We start from the raw sequence: 12507 nt of genomic DNA, 5'->3' as shown, positions 1-12507 counted from the left end.
TTGCAGGTAAAAAAAAAAAAAAATGAGGATGGCATTTTAAGTTCTTAAGCCATGTCATTTATGCTTTACATATATAATTCACACATAATTTTGAGTAATGTGTTAGAAGAAGGATTAAATGTGTCAACCAAGTTATGTTTCCAAATAAGAACATTTCATTATTTTGGACTAGGCTGGTGGATGCTGAAGGTTTAGTACTTCAGTTTCTGCTTCAAATAGCTGCTTTATACCATTATAGTTCTTTTTTAAAATTTTCTATTATTTTTATTATATCATTATTGTTCTAATCAAAATAGTGCTAATGTCAGTTCACTCTTCTATAAGTAACTCTATTGGAAATAATTTATACATTCTGTATATCAATGCAATTCTATATATTAGACACAGTTATAAGTGTTCTTGGGAATACAGTTATAGAGTTCTTTACCATAAAACTATTATGTCAAACCGGATGTCACTTAGGAAAGCAGTATACAAGTGTTAATGGGAGACTTTGAGTAAAAAATAGTCACTTAGGGTAAACCAATTTTGTTCAGTTATCTTCCTACTACATACCCTATATCCTCTTTTTCCTCCTTCTACTTGAGCTCTTTAGTTAGAGTCTGTATACTTTCAATCATTTGGTCTCCAGAGTCTGGCACAGGGCCTGTTAGGATACTCAGGGATATTCATTCAGTTCATCCAATCACTGAGTCCCATTCATTGCCTGGCCCTGCCCTAGGTAATGGGTTATAGCAGTGTACAAAAATTAAAAATCCCGGGGCTTCCCTGGTGGCGCAGTGGTTGAGAGTCCGCCTGCCGATGCAGGGGACACGGGTTCACGCCCCGGTCCAGGAAGATCCCACATGCCGCGGAGCGGCTGGGCCCGTGAGCCATGGCCGCTGGGCCTGGGCGTCCGGAGCCTGTGCTCCGCAATGGGAGAGGCCACAACAGGGAGAGGCCCGCGTGTCGCAAAAAAATAAAAAAATAATAAAAAATAAAAAATCCCTACCCTCATGGGGCTTGCATTCTAGAATGGTGAAACTTACAATAAAAAGTAAAAACAGATGATACAGTACACTAGATGTTAGTAAATGCTATGGGAAAAAATAGATCTGTGAACAAGAATAATAAACATTGGGACAGAGACAGCTACAGTTTGAAAAGGGATAGTCACACATGTTCCCACCGAAGTTCCATGTGAGTGCAGACCTGGAGGAGTAAGAGAACCAGCTGTGTGGAACTAGGGAGGAGAAGCATTCCAGGGAGAGGGGAGAGCAAATGCAAAGATCTTAAAGCAAAAGACTATGTGTTCAAAAAGCAAGGATGCCAGCGCGGCTGCTGTATGAAAGCAAAGGGGATACCAATAGGAGATGAAGTCGGAAAGGTAACAGGGAGACGAATCCTGTGTGTGTGACATCTAGGTCATGTGAAAGACCTGAGCTTTTAGAGTAATCAAGTTGGGAAACACTGAAGGATTAAAGCAGAAGCATGATATAATTTAACTTGGTGTAGTTTACAAGATCACTCTGGTCCCTGTATTGAGACTGAGAAAAGAAGACCTGAAGCAGGGAGACATGGCCATGGAAAGGAAGCAGAGATACCTGCACCACCAGGTACAAACACTTTAAAAAAACGAATGAACATGTAATCGATCGGGAAGGAGGAGAATTCCCTGCAAGAAAATGATGAGTATAATTTGCCGAGCTTTCAGTGTGTCAGGTATGTGGTTTGAAAGGGAGAAATCACTTTTTGAGATAACTAATAGTGGGTATGTGTTTCTTTGTCACTGCACCGCAGGTCAAATAGACAGTAGTCTATTTTTTGTGTGTGGTACGTGGGCCTCTCACTGTTGTGGCCTCTCCCGTTGTGGAGCACAGGCTCCGGACACGCGGCTCACGGGCCCAGCCGCTCCGCAGTATGTGGGATCTTCCCGGACCGGGGCACGAACCCGTGTTCCCTGCATCGGCAGGCGGACTCTCAACCACTGCGCCACCAGGGAAGCCCAACAACAGTCTTTTTAATGCTAGTTGCAGTAAGAAATCTGAAACCATATCAGTCAGTGTTTTGTACTCTGTTACACTGAAGTCCATTGGTCTACCTTGCACTTCGCTTGGATGTTTTATTCATTCATGATCTTATAATGTCATTATAAGAACATTATAGTGTTTTGATAATTTGGAAAATATCGGCTCACTGAGTTACGCAAATATTACAAACATTGACATAGTTTATTATACAATATTTTAAAATAGCACTTCCGTTTGTATCATGTCCATTTCATCAGAAAAACCTTAAGTATTAGGAAGCACAGGTGGCAAATACAAATTGTTTATAATCATAATTTTCTGTTGAAAGCTCAAAATTTACCACTGGCAACAAATTGTTAGTTGTTCTTCTTGAAATGACTCACTTTCTTTATTTGTGAGAAAATGTCTGCCAGACACCCAGTTAAGAATCACAATAATTTGTTTGTCAGTTGCTCTTTCAAATAAAAAGTGTATTCCATGGGGCTTCTCTGGTGGCGCAGTGGTTGGGGGTCCGCTTGCCGATGCGTGGGGAGCGGGTTCGTGCCCCGGTCCAGGAGGGTCCCACGTGCGGCGGAGCGGCTGGGCCCGTGAGCCGTGGTCGCTGAGCTTGCGCGCCCGAAGCCTGTGCTCCGCGACGGGAGGGACCGCGGCGGTGAGAGGCCCGCGTACTACAAAAAGAAAAAAGAAAAAAAGTGTATTCCATGAAAAAAGCACAAATGCTTTTCCTAGGGACAACTATCTTCCTTTAGTATGCAATAGTAATGCTTTATGTGTCACCCAGAATATTAAAGACATATACTCGAGTTGAAATCTAATATTAATTATATTAGTATTATATATAATATTAATATTTTTACTGTTTCCTCTAGGGCATTCTTAAATGTCATTTAAGAAACTTATTTTTTTAAATGAAAGTGCTTGTTGATGACTTCTATGATAGTTTGGTGCCAGTACCTTAGCTGTGCTGAGACACCAACAATTTTACCCTCTATTGCTTTTGTATCTTTGGGGCTAATGTGAAGAACATGGTGAAACAGACAAACAACATGTAAGTATTTTTATGAGAATAATTTTGATTTCTCAGACCCCTTGCAAAGGTCATGGAGACTTCTAGGAGACTGTGGACCAAACTTTGTGAACCACTGGTCCAGGAGACTGGGAGAGTGAATGTACTGGGGAAATAAAACATGATCATCAGGTAGCTTCCAAGTTCTTGGCATGAGCTTAAAGTGAAAACTGAAAGTGGTTGTGTGTTTTTCACTAGCCTGTTCAACTGTGTGCATATTGGCTAAGATTAGACAAAGGGTGGAATTAACCAATATTGTAGTTTGGTTGAGCAAACGCTTGGAAGGGAGAAGTTCAAGGGAATTGAGTGTGCATACCAAAGAGTGATAAGGATTGACTCTGAAATTTAAGCTGTAATAGGAGGAAAGTAAAGAGTGATGGAAGAAGGAATAATAAAAAAAGATGGCAGGATTAATAAAAGCTATGTCTGAGCAGAGTCTCAGGATTGTTTTATTTGGATCTAATTTGGAGCTAGGAAGTTGGGAGGTATCATTTGGACATGAAATATTTGAGAATGAGGTTAAAGATATTTAAAATGATAAAGGATGTCTAAGGTGTGACCAGAGGAGTGGCCCTCTATATAAACTGAGTGAACTCTGAATTCCTATCATTGTTGAAATTAATAAGGACTCTATGGTCAGGCCATTCAAGATGGCTGTTCTCTTGCTTTCTGTACATGCCGTGCTTGACCGGTCACTCACATGACTATCCAGTCCTCTGAATTACAGGGCTTAATCAGTAACTGTCTAAGTGCTTGCCCCCTGCCCAGCCGCTGGTTTCCCTGGCAACAAATGAGCCAACCTGATGTCAATTCCCTCTATAAACGGTAGCCTCCTTCTCCCCTGAGTAGCAAAAACTGCTTTCATGTTGTGTCTGCCACCATCTGCCATCCTCGGTGGGGTGTTGCTCCAGGACCTTTTGCTTCAGATGTGTAAAGTCCCCTATCCTGTAAACCACTGATGTCTTTGTCTCTGTATCCAGGCTCTTTCTTCAGTCTCCTGGCTGGGCAACTACAAGGCTTGCAGGCCTACGGGTGCAGTCCAACAAGGACTAAGAAAGAGAATGACTACCATGTTGTTGCTGCATGGTCAGGGCTAAATACTGGAGCTAAGATCTGCCTCTCTGGTAGTGTGGGTAGTGATAATAGATGCTTCAGGCATAGTCCTACAAGCAAGGTCCTGGTGACTGGGATTAAATATATTTTGCATTACTGTTCAAGAGAACTCTCCTTCTTCCTCTCCCCACCCCTCCCCAAGAAAGGCAAGAGCTACAGTGGGAGGCTGTTCCCACTCATTTAGTTCCAATGTGATGAAGAGGGTAACAGGTGGGTGCCTCTTAGCAATTTTGCTCTCATCTGCTGGTGCTTTACAAACAATAATTAGTGTAGGCCAAATCCAGTGTTTATCCCTAGAGAGCTGAAAACTTTGAGTGGGCTTAGCATTTCCTTACTTGTGACCTCAAGGAATATCTTATGGTAATTTGACTTTATGAGGAAAAGAACTCAGTATACACTATTTTTCTCCTTCTGCTAAAAAAAAAAAAAAATTGGAGGGGAAGAAAATGATATTTAAACTCTAACATTGAGGCATTTATTTTTCGGGAAGCCCATGTATGGGAGGAAAAATAACTTTAGCTCTACATTTCTAGGTTCTTGGCTGAGATCCACCTGTAATAAAAGAGAGATTGATAGGAAAAAAACAAACAAGTCTAATGATGTATATACCTCCTGTATACATGGAGAGACCAGAAAAACTGTGTAACTCTGAATAGCCCAAGCCACCACCTTAAATATCATCTCCAGCTAAAAACCAAGGATGTTCGGGGAGAGGAAAGGCCAGTTGTGGGAGGTTACCAGGAAAAGCGTAGTAAACAAGGGTATAATAGTCATGGAGATTTAAGTCCAAGCCTTCTTCACTGATAAGTTTCTAGAGATTTGGTCTCCTCCTCTTCCTGGCACAGAGAGGGAGACACTCTCACAAATGAAGATTTCTCTTATAAATGTGAATGGACCTTACAAAGGAAAGCTTTCACCCTTTTAACCCAATTTTCAGAGCTTCTCCTGTGTCTGCAGTTTCATAAAAATAACCAGTCTAAAATAAACCTTATGCTGCATAGATATAATCTGGGAGTGGCAAATTCTGCTCCCCTTCCTACATTCCTTCTTTGTAAGAAGGAAATGTTTTAGACCACGTAAGAAACTCCAGAGGCATCACATTAAATATGGAAAAATGGAATGGGATTAGACCATAAATAGAAGGAGTATCTAGACAGGGTAATTAAAACTGGAGCCCGCTTATGGAGGTTCATGAGATGGGAGAATATGTAATGGGGATAAGATTTATTTAACATGTGCATAAGACCTGTATTTCACTTACTTCCACGCTAACAGGACTGTAATTTTTGTTTGTCATGATACTGCTATGACCCTTCCCTCTTCTATGAATTGCCAACCCATTCCAGGATTTTTCTGTAATTGAGAATGTGGAGAGTATTGGAGGTAGACTAGAGGTCAGAGAAAGTAGAGAAGGATTTAGCACAAAAGATTAAGGGAAAGAAAGCTGGGATCCTGGGGGGCTGGGTGGAGGTTCAGAGAAGCATTGTTTGTAATGAACTGAATCTCTTAATCTTTCTTTAGAAGTTGCATTTAAATACAATAATGCCCCCTTATCTGAGAGGAATACCTTGCAAGACCCCCAGTGGATGCCCCATATCAAGGGTAGTATTGATCCCTACTTATACTAACAGTTGGGCAGCATATACAGCGTGGATACAGTGGACAAGGATAGTTCATGTCCTGGGTGGGATGGAGTTGAACAGGGAGAGATTTCATTCACGCTACTCAGAATAGTGCATAATTTACAATTTATGCATTATTTCTGGAATTTTTCATTTAATATTTTCAAACAGCAGTTGACCATGGGTAACTGAAACCATGGAAAGTGAAACCTTGAGTAAAGGAGGATAGTGTATTGGAAATTTTTTAATTCTAATTTCTAGATTTGCTTACATGCTAATCCATAGACTAGACCATGTAAGCCCTGCTTTTATTAGGATTTTACAGTCTTTACATGCAGCTCACACTGTAGAAAACTCTCTTGCCATTTCCGGCATACACTATAACCAAACATGCTATAACCATGGTTCTCAAACTTCGATTCAAGGTACCATGGGGCACTGCAGTAAACTCTCAGAGGCATTGTCAGGTCTTTTAAATATTCAAGGGAAATACACTTATATTTGTTGCATACCATATGAACTACTACTATAGTTTGTTTGGACTTAAACTACCTAATAAATGGATCTGTCCTGAATTTCTTTTGACCTACAGTTGATATGAAAAAATTACTGAGACATGAAGGGTCATGAATTAGAAAGTTCTGTAAGCTTTCCAAATTTCATTCCTTCTCCCATTGCTTTCATTTCACCTTAAATAATTTATTCCCCATCTTTATTTGAAATATAATTCCTTACTAATTTTCATATTCAGTTTCAAATGCTCCCTCCTGCAGAAAGACTTCCCTTATACCTACTGACCTCCCTGCCTCCATTCTCTGAACTTTTGGTCTAATATAAAGCGGAGCAGCATTTGCCACCCCAAAATGTACCTTTTTGACATAAGGATTACTTTAGACTGGTTATTTTTAAGAAACAACAGACACAGGACAAGCTCTGAAAACTAAGTAGGTTACTCATTTGTAAGGGGCATTTATATTTATAAGGGAAGTCTCCATTTACGAGGGTCACAAATGGACCTCTCTGTACCAGGAAGAGGAGAATGACTAAATCTCTAGAGATTTATCAGTGAAGAAGGCCTGGACTTAAATCTGCATGACAACTATACCCTTGTTTACTGTGCTTTGCCTGACAAACTCCCATAACTGGCGCTCTCTACCTCCAACTTCTTTTGTCTTTAGCTGGAGATGATATTTAAGTGGTAGCTTGGGCCATTCAGGGAGCAATTCAGTTTTCCTAGGCCTCTCCTATGTATACAGGAGCTATGTATGTTATTAAACTTCTGTTTGTTTTTGTCCCATTCACCTCTCTTTTATTATGGCAGGGTGGGGTGGGGGGGTGTCTTAGCCAAGAACCTAGAAGGATAAAGGGGAAAAAATTTTTCCTCCCCTACGATTAGAACTCTACTGTCTTCTCTCCTACAACACTATATAAACTTAAGAGTAGAAATCACGCCTCATTTGTAGATTGAGATTTTTAGAGGTGGCAGAGACTTGAGGGATTATTTACTCCAAAATATCTTTTACACAAATGAGGGCAGTGAAGTAGAGAAAGAGTAGTTGATTGACAAAGGTAGCACAGTAACTTACTGGCAGAACTGAGACTGAATCCCATATTTTCTGACTCTTGGTAACATTTATTCACACAGAAAATTTCAAGTAACATGTCTAAAATATTTGATGAATATATTATTAAACTAATGATGAAATTAAATTGACTTTTTATCAGGATAATATAAATTTTCAAGATATAATCTCCTAAGAAAAAATTAGGTCTGATGTACCATTTGTATTACTTTGAGATTGACATTAAGATAACTGAGTAATTTCTATTCACGTGTATTTGCTGAGTGAAAAATCTGGGCTTTAAGAACTTCCCATATATTTCTACCTTAATAGGGTCAGAAGTGTGACAATAAATACCCAATACATTACAGTCATTTGAAAAACAAAATATATATATATATATGGAACATGTGATGGTGTGAAATTTTGCAGCCATGTGGGAATTGGTAATTTTATGCTGTAGAAATTATGATGTTATTACAAGCTATGTTATTTTTTGGCTGTATGTAATTTTAACTTACAGTCAATGAATTTAGAGATTTTTATAAAGTAATAGCATTAATATCTTTATACTACCTACTATTAATCTTTCATTGTAATCAAATATTTGTCTTTATTTCCTCTGGCAAAGAATATGTTGAAAGTTGTTGCTTTGGTAAATAATAATAATAATATAAATTAAAATTTACCTGACATTCGCATAGCACAGGGAGATCAGCTCGGTGTTTGTGACCAGCTAGAAGGGTGGGATAAGGAGGGTGGGTGGGAGGGAGACGCAAGAGGGAAGAGATATGGGGACATATGTATATGTATAACTGATTCACTTTGTTATAAAGCAGAAACTAACACACCATTGTAAAGCAATTATACTCCACTAAAAATGTTAAAAAAAATTTATCTGACATTTATAAAGCTTAACACTGATTTTCAACTTATATGTGTTATAGTCCAAATTACATATTTATAATATTTTTTAATATCAATACAATATTCTCTCTGTATAATATGGACTTTTTATAAGCAGCTATTTTCTTTAGATTAAATAGACCCTTAAAGTTGCCAAATCTAATCATAAACTCTGGAAGTGTTCATATGTAAACTTAGTGTACAAATGAATTCTCTTTAGACATGTATACACACACACATGCAAATGTATATTATATAAATTTGGATAGCTCTAGAATCATGGAACTACCAGATTACTTGAGAAAGTCCAAAAATAAGACTGACTTTTAATATGTTCTTTTTTATGTTTCCAGAATTTCATAGTGATCACTTCCATGAAATAAGAGTCAAGAAAGTTTGAGTCTTAGGACAGATTGCCCTAAAATGAATTAGTGCTTAAGACAGTTATATCAACTCTTTGTACTAAAAAAAAAAAAATTTTTTTTTCATTTTCTTTGTATATATACACATATATTACACACACATATACATGTATATATACAGAGAGATGTTTTCCTGAAAAAACATTATTTAAATTAATTTGGTTCTTGATCTGAAGTACTTTAATATATGACATATTTCTATTTCTTTTTTTTTGGCCTTACTCAAAAACTTTTCAAATATTAACGTGTCACATTAAGGGATAAGGTTTTTATGGAAGTATCTGTTACATGTATTAGTTATTCAGAATGAGACTGATTTCTACGCTAAATAAATGTCATAAAAATTTCAGTAAGAATTTGTTAATATTATATCAACTTGTAAATATTTCAACTTATGACCTGATTTTAAGCTTTGCCTTTGATTGCATTTCACAATTTACCTGCCAGTTAGCACTCTAGCACCAAAAGGTGTAGGAATTCAAATAACAAATGCCTCACATGCCTCAGTCCTTGGATTTCTGTTTGGATGATATGGGTGTCTAAGACTTTCAGGCAACCAAATTATTTGGTTTAATGAAGAGGAATTGAGACTATTTTTACAACAGTAGCAAAGATTTCACCCTTTGAGCCACAGTTATGCTTAACACAAAACACACCACTCATCATCTCTCTAACTCCTTAATGGTTCTTCAAAATGTTTACTTTAGGTAGAGAAAGCTTCTTAAATATTTCTGGAACTAACCATTTAAACAAAGAGTATACACAATACACTGTGGAATGAATATTACAGACACACAATCGTCATTACAACAAGCAGACAAGCACAAAGTAAGGGCTGACCAGCTTTTTTTTTTAACCCTACACTACAGCTGAGAAGTAAACTGTCAGGACGTAAAGAGCAATCAAGATAAAAAGATCAAAATGGCATATACTGAAGTAGATTTCTCAGAGTCTTTCTCTATTACATTTTCTTTATTATACTTTCTCCATAACCTTGAGCAGGACTAAATAGATTTAATCCCTTGTGTGAATCTTATTTATCTGAGGGTATTTTATGACTGAAAACTCAACATGCTTTTAGATATCTATCCGCCCTTGGTTGAAAATAAAACAACCTCATTGGTTGTTCAGTGTATATTAAGTAGTTTTAATCTGTTCTGCTGGGTTTTTTTTTAAAGCTTCTATGGCTTCATTTTTTTTTAAGTACTCCCTTGTGTTAATTGTAGCTGATTTGAACAAAACTCTGCAGTTTTGCAGCTGGTTTTCTAAATATCCTTGGGGCAGTCATGTAATATGTTTCTGTGATTCCATTTCTCTCAACTATTTAAAAAGGGAAAACTAATCCATGTGTCACAGAGAGGATATACAGGCTCTATAAAATATTAAGATTTACATGATGGAAGATATATTTTATATATGCATCTTTTGTAAAACAAAATTAAAATCTTATTTAGTAGTTCTTCAAATCCCCCATCAACTTTAAGAAAAATCTTATTGATCATTAATAATATTGAGATATGCTTTGGGTTCTTAGGGGAAAGGGCTTGTCGGTTACATAATTAGTGACCCCAAAAAACCCCAAAACCCCGTGTCTCTCTGCTAATTGCCCTGTGAGAAGCCCAGGCCCAGAGAATTTATAGCTTGCGTTTTAAGACTTATTCCTTTCTCCAAACCTGTCTGTGGAGTGGGAAACACACTGTTGCTTTCAGAATATATTCTTGCCAAGTATTTCATTTCAGCCATGTTAAAAATATTTTCATAGAAAAATCACTTAATGAAAGTTCAATGAAATGTTAACCAAAATTATGACTAATCATGATTTTTATACATTGTACAAGATTTCTAAATGTGTTCTTTAATTTAAAAGTAACTTTCAAATTATGTCATATTCCCTTTGATATAACAATTCTACTTGGAATTTATCTTAGGGAAATATTCAAAGAAGTGTATAACTATACCTACTGAAACAAACAATAGCAGAAAGAAGCAATTGAATTGTTCATCAATAGATGATGTTGAATATTATCAATATATAATGTTGATCAGCACTAAGATGATTTCTTAAATAAATGATGATATGTACAAAATGTACATGCAGTAAAATATGCAGCCATTAAAAATAAAGAGAGGGCTTCCCTGGTGGCGCAGTGGTTGGGAATCTGCCTGCCAATGCAGGGAACACGGGTTCGAGCCCTGGTCTGGGAAGATCCCACATGCCACGGAGCAACTAGCCCCGTGAGCCACAACTACTGAGCTTACGCGTCTGGAGCCTGTGCTCCGCAACGGGAGAGGCCGCGACAGTGAGAGGCACGCGCACCGTGATGAAGAGCGGCCCCTGCTCGCCGCAACTGGAGAAAGCCTTCGCACAGAGGCGAAGACCCAACACAGCCAAAAATAAATTAATTAATTAATTAAAATTTAAAAAAAAAACTTTAAAAAATAAAGAGAACCAATATAGTCATTGAAAACATACACAATATATTTTAAGACAAAAAATGAATAAAATAGCATGTTTTATGTACAGTATAATCCCACTTTATTATAATTTTATATATATATATTTTTAATAAGAAGTTTGCACTTAGAAACAAAAAAGTTTATTGTAGATTTCTCAGGGTGATGGGTTTATAGGTTTTCTTAACTTTTTTTTTTCTTTTTTGCGGTACGCGGGCCTCTCACTGTTGTGGCCTCTCTCGTTGCGGAACACAGGCTCCGGACGCGCAGGCTCAGCAGCCATGGCTCATGGGCCCAGCCGCTCCGCAGCATGTGGGATCTTCCCAGACCGGGGCACGAACCCGTGTCCCCTGCATCGGCAGGCGGACTCTCAACCACTGCACCAACAGGGAAGCCCGGTTTTTAAAATTTAATAGCTCTCTGTTTTTGGTTTTTTTTTGGCATTGAGCATAAATGATTTTCTATCAATACTTGGAAAAATAAAGGGTAAAACGACAATTTATGAATCATGCAAAGCTTATGATATTTATTTATTTTTAACATCTTTATTGGAGTATAATTGCTTTACAATATTGTGTTAGTTTCTGCTGTATAACAAAGTGAATCAGCTATACATATACATATGTTCCCATATCTCTTCCCTCTTGCGTCTCCTTCCCACCCTCCCTATCCCACCCCTCTAGGTGGTCACAAAGCACTGAGCTGATCTCCCTGTGCTATGCAGCAAGCTTATGATACTTAAAACAGACCAATACTTATAATTTTAAAATCAAGAACTTGAGATGATAGAATTTTAAATATTTATTCAAATGTCTTTATTTTTCAGATAAAGAAACTGAAGCCTGGAGAGGTAAAATTATCTTCTTTATGTAGCTCATTAAGTACCCAATGCATGCCAATTCTGTGATTCTGTAATGCTTTTAAGTTTGCTTTCTTCATTCCAAATAATTAAGTAGATGTTACACATGCTTATATTATTTATGTGCTTAAAGATTACAGCACAATTTTGTGCAACACCATAATCTGATTCAAAGACCTGGCCATGCCAAGTCTGTAAGATGGGCTTTTAGATAACGTACTCTCTTACCTCCTCCCATTCCTCAATTTGTTGTTTGTTCGCTTTCATTTTTAAAATATATGTTGAAATAATGCAAGGATTATGTGATCACTGAGGTTGCGAAAGTGCAGTCCTCACTATGATTTATGGGGGACCCCTGGACCCTCTCCCCATGAGTCCCGAATGCCTTCCACTGGCTGAGGTCTTCAAAATGGTAAAGAGCTCCCTGCGGTTTCACAGCCCAAGGTAAAGTGGAGAATCCACATTCCACCCATTCCTTCTAAGGAGGGAGCTTG

The sequence above is a fragment of the Tursiops truncatus genome, chromosome 9 (assembly GCF_011762595.2).
Source record: "Tursiops truncatus isolate mTurTru1 chromosome 9, mTurTru1.mat.Y, whole genome shotgun sequence".
NCBI lineage: Eukaryota > Metazoa > Chordata > Mammalia > Artiodactyla > Delphinidae > Tursiops > Tursiops truncatus.
This window is presented reverse-complemented; position numbering follows the sequence as displayed.